Here is a 12,196-nt window from a genome sequence, read left to right as displayed (position 1 = left end):
AGGGCGAGATTCATACCAGCCACACCGTATAACTTAAGATAAACTTACCCAGTTGAACAACACCACAGCCACGGTATCACCGAAAACTATAACATAACCCTTATTTAAGCAATAACTATATACAAGTCATGCAGAAGTAGTCTGCACTTGGGACGGGCGCCCAGCATCCTCTACGGACTACGAGAAATAGATTTACCGGTAAGTAAAATCTTATTTTCTCTAACGTCCTTGAGGATGCTGGGACTCCGCAAGGACCATGGGGATTATACCAAAGCTCCCAAACGGGCGGGAGAGTGCGGATGACTCTGCAGCACCGATTGAGCAAACAGGAGGTCCTCCTCAGCCAGGGTATCAAACTTATAGAACTTTTCAAAGGTGTTTGTCCCCGACCAAGTAGCTGCTCGGCACAACTGTAATGCCGAGACCCCTCGGGCAGCCGCCCAAGAAGAGCCCACTTTCCTAGTGGAGTGGACCTTAACAGATTTCGGTAACGGCAATCCTGCCGTAGAATGCGCCTGCTGAATCGTGTTACAGATCCAGCGAGCAATAGTCTGCTTTGAAGCAGGGGCGCCAACCTTGTTGGCCGCATACAGAACAAACAAAGCTTCAGTCTTCCTGATCCGAGCCGTTCTGGTCACATAAATCTTCAAAGCCCTGACTACATCCAGGGACTCGGAATCCTCCAAGTCCCTCGTAGCCACAGGCACGACAATAGGTTGGTTCACATGAAAAGATGAGACCACTTTTGTCAGAAAGTGAGGACGTGCCCTATAAAGTGCCCTATCTCCTGCGGAGCCTGTCTATTCTCCATGGTCCTTACGGAATCCCAGTATATATATATATATATATATATATATATATATATATATACATATACACACACACACACATACATACACACACACACACACACACACACACACACACACACTCATTATGTAATATAATTACATATCAAAAGTAATAATAGGGACAACTGAATTAAGCACAATGGCAGCATTACTGTCTAACACAGAGGTTCTCAGGGCACCCTGACGGTCCAGGCTTTAAGTTTATCCATGCTTGGCCACAGGCGACTTAATTAGCACCTCAGTCAATTTGATTTAACCATCTGTGCTGAGCCAAGGATAAACCTAGAACCTGGACTGTTGGGGTGCCTTGAAGACCTCTGGGGTGCATTTGATAACCTCCGATCTAAACAGCACTGTGAGGCAGTAACGCTACCTGACAAAAAAATAACCCTTGTATGTGTAGCGTTCATTCTAGCACCCTGCACCTAATCAGTGAGGAAGGCATATTTTAAATTAGAAGGGGGGAAAAACACAGATATAATGAGGCTGACTCAGTTATGTTGTACACCCCTTGCTGGGCGTCTACCGGAGCAATTTAACTGTTGCTTCGATCAGACGCCCATTAGCCTTGACAGTCACATTTCTTCTCGCAACCTCTAAAAGGTGCGAGTAAAAAAAAAAATGTTAGTCCATAGTTTGGACCCATTTCTATAGATGCCCAGCAAGGAACGCAAGAAACAACTGAATTGGCCCCAATGGAACACTACAGCTACTGTAGCGATACATCACGTGTAAAATTTTGCTCTTAAAAATTACAACATACCATCCTCATTGACTGGGTGTAGGTTGTTAGGCTGAACATATGGGGGATATTCAATTAATTGCTGGCTAAAATCACCGCTGCACAGGGATAGGCAATTCAATTAAAATAAGATTTTACTTACCGATAAATCTATTTCTCATAGTCCATAGTGGATGCTGGGGACTCCGTCAGGACCATGGGGAATAGCGGCTCCGCAGGAGACAGGGCACAAAAGCAAGCTTTTAGGATCACATGGTGTGTACTGGCTCCTCCCCCTATGACCCTCCTCCAAGCCTCAGTTAGGTACTGTGCCCGGACAAGCGTACACAATAAGGAAGGATCTTGAATCCCGGGTAAGACTCATACCAGCCACACCAATCACACCGTACAACTTGTGATTTGAACCCAGTTAACAGTATGATAACAATGAAGTAGCCTCTAAAAAAAAAATGGCTCACAACAATAATAACCCGATTTTTTTGTAACAATAACTATGTACAAGTAATGCAGACAATCCGCACTTGGGATGGGCGCCCAGCATCCACTACGGACTATGAGAAATAGATTTATCGGTAAGTAAAATCTTATTTTCTCTAACGTCCTAGTGGATGCTGGGGACTCCGTCAGGACCATGGGGATTATACCAAAGCTCCCAAACAGGCGGGAGAGTGCGGATGACTCTGCAGCACCGAATGAGAGAACTCCAGGTCCTCCTCAGCCAGGGTATCAAATTTGTAGAATTTTGCAAACGTGTTTGCCCCTGACCAAGTAGCAGCTCGGCAAAGTTGTAAAGCCGAGACCCCTCGGGCAGCCGCCCAAGATGAGCCCACCTTCCTTGTGGAATGGGCATTTACAGATTTTGGCTGTGGCAGGCCTGCCACAGAATGTGCAAGCTGAATTGTACTACAAATCCAACGACAGCTTTTTGGGTGCCTACAATATAAACAGCAAGTCAGACTTTCTGACTCCAGCCGTCCTGGAATTATATATTATATATATATATATATATATATATATATATATATATATATATATATATATATATATATATATATATATATATATATATATATATATATTTTCAGGGCCCTGACAACGTCTAGCAACCTGGAGTCCTCCAAGTCCCTAGTAGCCGCAGGCACCACAATAGGTTGTTTCAGGTGAAACGCTGACACCACCTTAGGAAGAAACTGGGGACGAGTCCGCAGTTCTGCCCTGTCCGAATGGAAAATCAAATATGGGCTTTTGTAAGACAAAGCCGCCAATTTTGACAATCGCCTGGCCGAGGCCAGGGCCAACAGCATGGTCACTTTCCATGTGAGATATTTCAAATCCACAGATTTGAGTGGTTCAAACCAATATGATTTGAGGAATCCCAACACTACGTTGAGATCCCACGGTGCCACTGGAGGCACACAAGGGCTGTATATGCAATACTCCCTTGACAAACGTCTGGACTTCAGGAACTGAAGCCAATTCTTTCTGGAAGAAAATCTATAGGGCCGAAACTTGAACCTTAATGGACCCCAATTTGAGGCTCATAGACACTCCTGTTTGCAGGAAGTGCAGAAATCGACCTAGTTGAAATTTTTTCGTGGGGCCTTCCTGGCCTCACCCACGCAACATATTTTTACCACATGTGGTGATAACGTTGTGCGGTCACCTCCTTCCTGGCTTTGACCAGGGTAGGTATGACCTCTTCCGGAATGCCTTTTCCCTTAGGATCCGGCGTTCAAACCGCCATGCCGTCAAACGCAGTCGCGGTAAGTCTTGGAACAGACAAGGTCCCTGCTGGAGCAGGTCCTTTCTTAAAGGCCGATGCCACGGTTCCTCTTGGAACAGACATGGTACTTGCTGAAAGCAAATCCCTTCTTAGCTCCCGAGGCCATTAGTCCTCTGTGAGCATCTCTTGAAGTTCCGGTTACCAAGTCCCTCTTGGCCAATCCGGAGCCACGAGTATAGTTCTTACTCCTCTATGTCTTATAATTCTCAATACCTTGGTTATGAGAAGCAGAGGAGGGAACACATACACCGACTGTTACACCCACGGTGTTACCAGGACGTCCACAGCTATCGCCTGAAGGTCTCGTGACCTGGCACAATACCTGTCCCATTTTTTGTTCGGGCGGGACGCCATCATGTCCACCTTTGGTCTTTCCCAACGGTTCACAATCATGCGGAAAACTTCCCGATGAAGTTCCCACTCTCCCGGGTGGAGGTCGTGCCTGCTGAGGAAGTCTGCTTCCCAGTCGTCCACTCCCGGAATGAACACTGCTGACAGTGCTATCACATGATTTTCCGCCTAGCGAAAAATCCTTGCAGTTTTGCCACTGCCCTCCTGCTTCTTGTGCCGCCCTTTCTGTTTACGTGGGCGACTGCCGTGATGTTATCCCACTGGATCAATACCGGCTGACCTTGAAGCAGAGGTCTTGCTAAGCTTAGAGCATTATAAATTTGCTCTTAGCTCCAGTATATTTATGTGGAGAGAATTCTCCAGACTTGATCACACTCCTTGTGCGACTGCTCCCCAGCCTCTCAGGCTGGCCTCCGTGGTCACGAGCATCCAATCCTGAATGCCGAATCTGCGGCCCTCTAGAAGATGAGCACTCTGTAATCACCACAGGAGAGACACCCTTGTCCTTGGATATAGGGTTATCCGCTGATGCATCTGAAGATGCGATCCGGACCATTTGTCCAGCAGATCCCACTGAAGAGTTCTTGCGTGAAATCTGCCGAATGGAAGCGCTTCGTAATAAGCCACCATTTTTACCAGGACTCTTGTGCAATGATGCACTGACACTTTTCCTGGTTTTAGGAGGATCCCGATTAGCTCGGATAACTCCCTGGCTTTCTCCTCTGGGAGAAACACCTTTTCCTGGACTGTGTCCAGAATCATCCCTAGGACCAGCAGACGTGTCGTCGGAACAACTGCGGTTTTGGAATATTTAGAATCCACCCGTGCTGTCGTAGAACTACTTGAGATAGTGCTACTCCGACCTCCAACTGTTCTCTGGACCTTGTTCTTATCAGGAGGTCGTCCATTTTCTTTGAAGACGAATCCTCCTTTCGGTCATTACCTTGGTAAGGACCCGGGGTGCCTTGGACAATCCAACGGCATCGTCTTGAAACTGATAGTGACAGTTCTGTACCACGAACCTGAGGTACCCTTGGTGAGAAAAGGCAAATTTTGGGACATGGAGGTAAGCATCCCTGATGTCCCGGGACACCATATAGTCCCCTTGTTCTTTGCTATCACTGCTCTGAGTGACTCCATCTGGATTTGAACCCTTGCAAGTGTTCAAATTTTTCAGATTTAGAATAGGTCTCACCTAGCCTTCAGTACCACCATATAGTGTGGAGTAATACCCCTTTCCTTGTTGTCGGAGGGGTAATTTTATTATCACCTGCTGGGAATACAGCTTGTGAATTGTTTTCAATACTGCCTCCCTGTCGGAGGGAGACATTGGTACAGCAGACTACAGGAACCTGCGAGGGGGGAAACCTCTCGACATTCCAATCTGTACCCCTTGGATACTACTTGTAGGATCCAGGGGTCCTGTACGGTCCCAGCGTCATGCTGAGAACTTGGTAGAAGCGGTGGAGGGCTTCTGTTCCTGGGAATGGGCTGCCTGCTGCAGTCTTCTTCCCTTTCCTCTATCCCTGGGCAGATATGACTCTTATAGGGACGAAAGGACGGAGGCTGAAAAGACGGTGTCTTTTTCTGCAGAGATGTGACTTAGGGTAAAAAACGGTGGATTTTCCAGCAGTTGCCCTGGCCACCAGGTCCCATGGACCGACCCCAAATAACTCCTCCCCTTTATACGGCAATACATCTTTGTGCCGTTTGGAATCTGCATCACCTGACCACTGTCGTGTCCATAAACATCTTCTTGCAGATATGGACATCGCATTTACTCTTGATGCCAGAGTGCAAATATCCCTCTGCGCATCTCACATATATAGAAATGCATCCTTTAAATGCTCTATAGTCAATAAAATACTGTCCCTGTCAAGGGTATCAATATTTTTAGTCAGGGAATCCGACCAAGCCACCTCAGCTCTGCACATCCAGGCTGAGGCGATCGCTGGTCGCAGTATAACACCAGCATGTGTGTGTATACTTTTTAGGATATTTTTCAGCCTCCTATCAGCTGGCTCCTTAAGTACGGCCCTATCCGTAGATGGTACCGCCACTTGTTCTGATAAGCGTGTGAGCGCCTTATCCACCCTGAGGGGTGTTTCCCACCGCGCCTTAACTTCTGGCGGGAAAAGGTATACCGCTAATAATTTTCTATCGGGGGAAACCCACGCATCATCACACACTTCATTTAATTTATCTGATTCAGGAAAAACTACAGGTAGTTTTTTCACCTCACATATAATACCCTTTTTTGTGGTACTTGGAGTATCAGAAATATGTAACACCTCCTTCATTGCCCTTAACGTGTGGCCCTAAAAGAAAATACGTTTGTTTCTTCACCGTCGACACTGAAATCAGTGTCCGTGTCTGTGTCGACCGACTGAGGTAAATGGGCATTTTACAGCCCCTGACGGTGTTTGAGACGCCTGGACAGATACTAATTTGTTCGCCGGCCCTCTCATGTCGTCAACCGGCTTGCAGCGTGTTGACATTGTCACGTAATTTCCATAAATAAGCCATCCATTCCGGTGTCGACTCCCTAGAGAGTGACATCACCATTACAGGCAATTTGCTCCGCCTCCTCACCAATATTTTCCTCATACATGTCGACACACACGTACCGACATACAGCACACACATAGGGAATGCTCTGATAGAGGACAGGACCCACTAGCCCTTTGGGGAGACAGAGGGAGAGTTTGCCAGCACACACCAAAACGCTATAATTATCCAGGGACAACCTTTATATAAGTGTTCCTCCCTTATAGCATTTTAATATATATACATATCGCCAAATCAGTGCCCCCCCTCTCTGTTTTAACCCTGTTTCTGTAGTGCAGTGCAGGGGAGAGCATGGGAGCCTTCCCACCAGCCTTTCTGTGAGGGAAAATGGCGCTGTGTGCTGAGGAGAATAGGCCCCGCCCCCTTTTCGGCGGGCTTCTTCTCCGGAGTTTTAGATATCTGGCAGGGGTTAAATACATCCATATAGCCTCAAGGGCTATACGTGATGTATTTTTCGCCATACAGGTATTATACATTGCTGCCCAGGGCGCCCCCCCCCCAGCGCCCTGCACCCTCCGTGACCGCTGTGTGAAGTGTGCTGACAACAATGGCGCACAGCTGCAGTGCTGTGCGCTACCTGATGAAGACTGAGAGTCTTCTGCCGCCTGGTTCCGGACCTCTTCATCTTCAGCGTCTGCAAGGGGGGTCGGCGGCGCGGCTCCGGGACGAACCCCAGGGCGAGACCTGTGTTCCGACTCCCTCTGGAGCTATGCCCAGTAGCCTAAGAATCCAATCCATCCTGCACGCAGGTGAGTTGAAAATCTCTCCCCTAAGTCCCTCGATGCAGTGAGCCTGTTGCCAGCAGGACTCACTGAAAATAAAGAACCTAAAAACTTTTTCTAAGTAACTCTTTAAGAGAGCCACCTAGATTGCACCCTTCTCGGCCGGGCACAAAAACCTAACTGAGGCTTGGAGGAGGGTCATAGGGGGAGGAGCCAGTACACACCATGTGATCCTAAAAGCTTGCTTTTGTGCCCTGTCTCCTGCGGAGCCGCTATTCCCCATGGTCCTGACGGAGTCCCCAGCATCCACTAGGACGTTAGAGAAATAGCCTTTTTCCAGCACCTAAAAATCAGGGTTCACATGCGAAAACCCACTGATACTGCGTAATCAATGGGTTTTCACCATGTGCAAAACCCCGATTTTGCTTTTTTCTCACAAATTTTACCCAACAGCTCCATGCCCAACATCAGGCATTCACGCACGGTAATACTTGCTACTTGTATTGCTCCGGTGCGGCTAATTGAATATCCCCCTATACGTGTGTAAGTGTGGTAGGGAATATAGAGGCAGATGTATTAACCAGGAGAAGGCATAAGGAAGAGATAAACCAGTGATATGTGCAAGGTGATAAAGGCACCAGCCAATCAGATCCTAACTGTTAATTTACATATTGGAGCTGATTGGCTGGTGCCTTTATCACCTTGCACATATCACTGGTTTATCACTTCCTTATGCCTTCTCTAGGTTAATACATCTGCCCCATAGATTTTAAGCTCCACAGGGAGAAGGCCTTATGTGACCGGCCAAACATTCTCTGTAAAGCACTGTGAAATGTGTGCACTATATAAATAACTGGTAATAAATAATGGACTCATTGGGGGCGATTCAATTCATACTTTACATGGCCATTTAAATCCCTGTCTAAGTGTCCGGGAGCTTATTCATTCCTGCGACAGAGACTTTCGCACAAGAATGCACTGAATTAGCTGCGTTAATCATCTTATCTCCTGCTAAGTGCATGCCGCGACGCAGTTATGAAACTCGCGACCAGTCCCGAAGCCCTACTTAACACAGATTTCGGTTTGCACTTCAGGAGGGTGAGAGCAAAAATCTGCGATAAGTACAGCCTCGGGGCTAGTCACGGCACTTTGCCCAGGAGCTGAATTCCCACAAAGGAAATGAATTGCCCTCATAAGTCCAGCTTACATTGCTACTTTTTCCTTGCACCACATACAGGTGTGACTGTGAGAGTAACATATATGGCACTAAGGCAGATATATGCACATCAGAACATTACGGTGATGTTCAGTGAAAACCACTGAAAATAATATGCCGAATAATGCTGCTATGAATTTGATAGCTTTGTAGTAGAGTGCTGGTCATTGTTTATCTATACAGATTTTGTATGTTCTCCTTATGTTGGCGTCTGTTTCCTCCCACACCCCGAAAACATACTGGTAGGTTAATTGGATTCTAACAAATCAACCCTAATTTGTATGTGTGTACATGGCATTCTATGAGCTCAATTCGAATATCGACGTGCCCCCCCCACCCCCCCGCCCCACACACGAGGGCTGAAATGCGCGTAGAGACCAAAATGGGTCTTTTCATGCTCGCACCCATTACTTTAGTCGGGTTTCAGTGCTTTATGCACCTAAACCCGATTGTAATGGGCACAATCAGCGCAATTGAATATCACTTTAGACGGGAGATCAGAGGTGCGATAACAATTGAATCCTCCCCTATATTTGATCATTTAGACTAAGATCCAATGGGACAGGGAGTGATATGAATGGCGTACTTTATATACAGCGCTGTGTAAGATGATGATGATGATGATGATGATGATGATGATGATAACCAATGAGTACTTTGCGTGCACCTGCACATCCCACCTTCCTTTACCAAATTAACACTAATAAATTGTATATTTTGTCAATTTTTTATAATTGATAAAACTAGTGATAGATAGTACACAAACAAAAATGTGTTTTATGCCACAAAAAATTAAGACAAACCATCTTTTTAAAAACAACCAATATAATCTCTAGGTCACAGCTCCTCATTCTCAGGACGTTGAGATCATTAAAATTCAAGACAACATAATCACAGTAACACCTGCACCTCCAAATGATTAATAGAAGTCTTAATGACAGTTCATGCAACACTTGCCACTATCCCAATAACTATTTGGTTGGTGTCATCGATACCAACAACATTACTCATCCATCATTCAAAAAATAAAACAAAAAGCCAAGTTAGTCAATACGGTTATGGTTCAAAGGGACAGCAGTGAGACTGTTGACATGGAAATAGTCGACACATGGAAAAATCAAAATTATTTATGGATGTTATTTTGGTATCAGTTTGCCTTTAGCACATGTACCCCCAAATAGTGCACCAGGTCCCCTCATAGTTTGCCATGCTCCGGGTAAGGTGCCTTGCTCCGTTGGTAAAGTATGAAAAAGTCCTAAGAAAAAAAAAAATCCAAAAAAACTCATGTGGACCACTTGAACTTGTCGACCTTTTGACTATGTCGACAATATGCACGACAGCCATTCAGTGCGGACCTATTGCTTGTCAACCTTTGACCTGACGACCTATCATCCGGATACCAGTAAATACACATAACATGCTATGCTCGCATTTATTGCAAAACAAATCCAAAAGGTAAATTAAAGCAAGAATGATCAGCCTACTTTTATAATAATTATATTATTTTTAGTATCACAAATATAATAGACACATCCATTTGATAAATACATGTGGGGTAACAATAGTAATAGATATGTAACCTGCCTGTTTGGAGAAACTAAACTGTGCTGCCACAAATGAACAGGGGATCACTATATATTGTGATCCCCTGGACAATCTGTTTATAGGTAAATGTCCATAGGGCGCACAACAGCGGCAGGGTGACGCCCATATGTAGGTAACACAGCGCGAATGGAACTCCCAGACACCTCACAGGTAAGGTGAGCCCGAGATGCAGACACCCAGGTCCCGATACCCGACAGGTAAGGTGAGCCCGAGATGCAGACACCCAGGTCCCGATACCCGACAGGTAAGGTGAGCCCGAGATGCAGACACCCAGGTCCCGATACCCGACAGGTAAGGTGAGCCCGAGATGCAGACACCCAGGTCCCGATACCCGACAGGTAAGGTGAGCCCGAGATGCAGACACCCAGATCCCGATACCCGACAGGTAAGGTGAGCCCGAGATGCAGACACCCAGGTCCCGATACCCGACAGGTAGAGTGACCCCTAGATGCACGCAACCAACTCCTGACATGTCACAGGTAAGGGGACTCCCAGATGCAAACAGGTAGGATCCCTCCCCCCCAGATACAGACACCTAGACCTTGACACCTCAGAGGTAGGATGACCCCATATGCTGATAATCAGCTACTGGCACCTTAGAAGTAGGGTGACCCTATAATTGTACACACACTCAGCTGCTGACACCTCAGAGATAGAGTGATCCTATATATGTAAACACTCAGCTGCAGACGCCTCAGAAGTAGAGTGAGCCTATATCTGTACACACAGTAGGGTTAGCCTATATCTGTACACACAGTAGGGTGAGCCTATATCTGTACACACAGTAGGGTGAGCCTATATCTGTACACACAGTAGGGTGAGCCTATACACACTCAGCTGCCGACTCCTCGGAGATAGGGCGGCCCCATAGGCAGACAGCCATTAGGTGTAAGGAGACGTTACACAGCTAACCCTGGTGAGGAAGAGCCGGCTTGGCATGAATAAGGCAGCGCTGATTGGGTGGGGCAGGTGCCGAGTCACAGCTCCGGGCCTCCCCTACCTGTCAGCAGCGGTCTCCGGGCTGCCTCATAACACGGAGGAGGCCTACGGCCCTAAGCCTGTCAGCCATAAGCGGCGATCCCCTCTAGCCCCCACCCCTCGCCGGACACACAACACACACAGCCGCCTCACACAGCTGCCATGGACAGCAGGCCGCCAAGCCGCGGCGCCCACGGACACGCTGCACCTGCCCTGAGGGGGACTCGGGACTCACCGGCGATGGGTCTCAGCTGTCCGTGTCCCGGGCATTTCGAGCTGCCGGCGGGGGGCTCGCCTGGCGGAGAGCGGGGAGCATCGTGTCCTTCCGGCTGCTCAGCTCTTCTTCCTGCTCCCAGAATCCTCCGCTGTCCCCTCCCCCCAGGCAGCCCTCGTCCCCCTTCCCCCAATCACACCCCCTCCCTCCCAAACGGCTGACACCCCCAGGCTGCTGCCCTGTACCATCCTTCCCTCATCTTGTTTTCTTCTCCAAATGGATGCTTATCCATCTATTTATCTATCTGCCTGATAGATAGATATATATATATATATATATATATATATATATATATATATATATATATATAACATATAGATAGAGATCTATATATCAATTGACATTCATCAATACAACTTTGGTATGTGACAGTATGGCAACAATTACTTTGTCGCAGTGACCTAACTCCTAACACCCTAACGTCGACACATACGCTGTTGATATATCGCCATTTTGTCTATGTCAACAGTTTCCAACTGTCAACATTTATGTTTTCTCCCTGATAGCAATTTCAAAGTCTGATGCAACTGTTGACGCAGTGATTAGCGACTATGGGCCTTATTCACACTGGATGGCGACAGCGATCGCAGTCTGAAGCCCTTTGTGGAGTGCTAAAAGCATCTCAGGGCTGCGATCGCCGTTGGTGGGGCGCGGTCCGGACAACGTAGGCATGTTCGCACAGCTGCGTGGGGCAGGCTGCGGCAGCTGCATAACGTCACACGCAGCTGCTGTGATCCGGGACGCGGCGGGTAGCCGCCTGCCAGCGCAGCTAGGCCGCGCAGGCATGGAGCTACTCGGCGGGTGCAAAAGATTTCGCACCCGTGCAGGGGGAGCAGAGCCTGACATGCAGGGTGGTCTAGCCCTGTGCTGGCCGTCCCCCTGCATGTCTGAGTAACTGATCGTAGATGTGCTACGAGCAGATCTGAATTACCCTCTATGTGACTACATACCCCATGGACCCTGACAAACTGCACTTACAGAGAGGATGAGAACAATCCTATACCCCTTCTTCACCTAAGTCCCGTGTCTAACCCGGCATTTGAAACACAGGGGTAGATGTATGAAGGGTCGATATGGGGGGAAGACGTATCAGTGGGTGTTATGTG

The 12,196-nt window shown here is 47.5% G+C and overlaps 1 protein-coding gene across 5 annotated transcripts in view; it reads right to left on the bottom strand.

Moving 5' to 3' along the window:
• RC3H1 (ring finger and CCCH-type domains 1) overlaps positions 1-11,199 on the bottom strand; it is a 265,587-nt gene extending 254,388 nt beyond the window's left edge. For all 5 annotated transcript variants that reach the window (XM_063939680.1, XM_063939682.1, XM_063939684.1 and 2 more), the window contains exon 1: positions 11,052-11,199. The gene's annotated coding sequence lies outside the window, so the exon portion shown is untranslated. The remainder of the gene's footprint in view (positions 1-11,051) is intronic.
• Between the last annotated feature and the right edge of the window lie 997 nt (positions 11,200-12,196).

Source organism: Pseudophryne corroboree, chromosome 9, assembly GCF_028390025.1.
Source record: "Pseudophryne corroboree isolate aPseCor3 chromosome 9, aPseCor3.hap2, whole genome shotgun sequence".
NCBI classification, from domain to species: Eukaryota; Metazoa; Chordata; class Amphibia; order Anura; family Myobatrachidae; genus Pseudophryne; species Pseudophryne corroboree.
The sequence above is the reverse complement of the archived record's forward strand: the minus strand, read 5'-3'. Positions and strand labels throughout refer to the sequence as shown.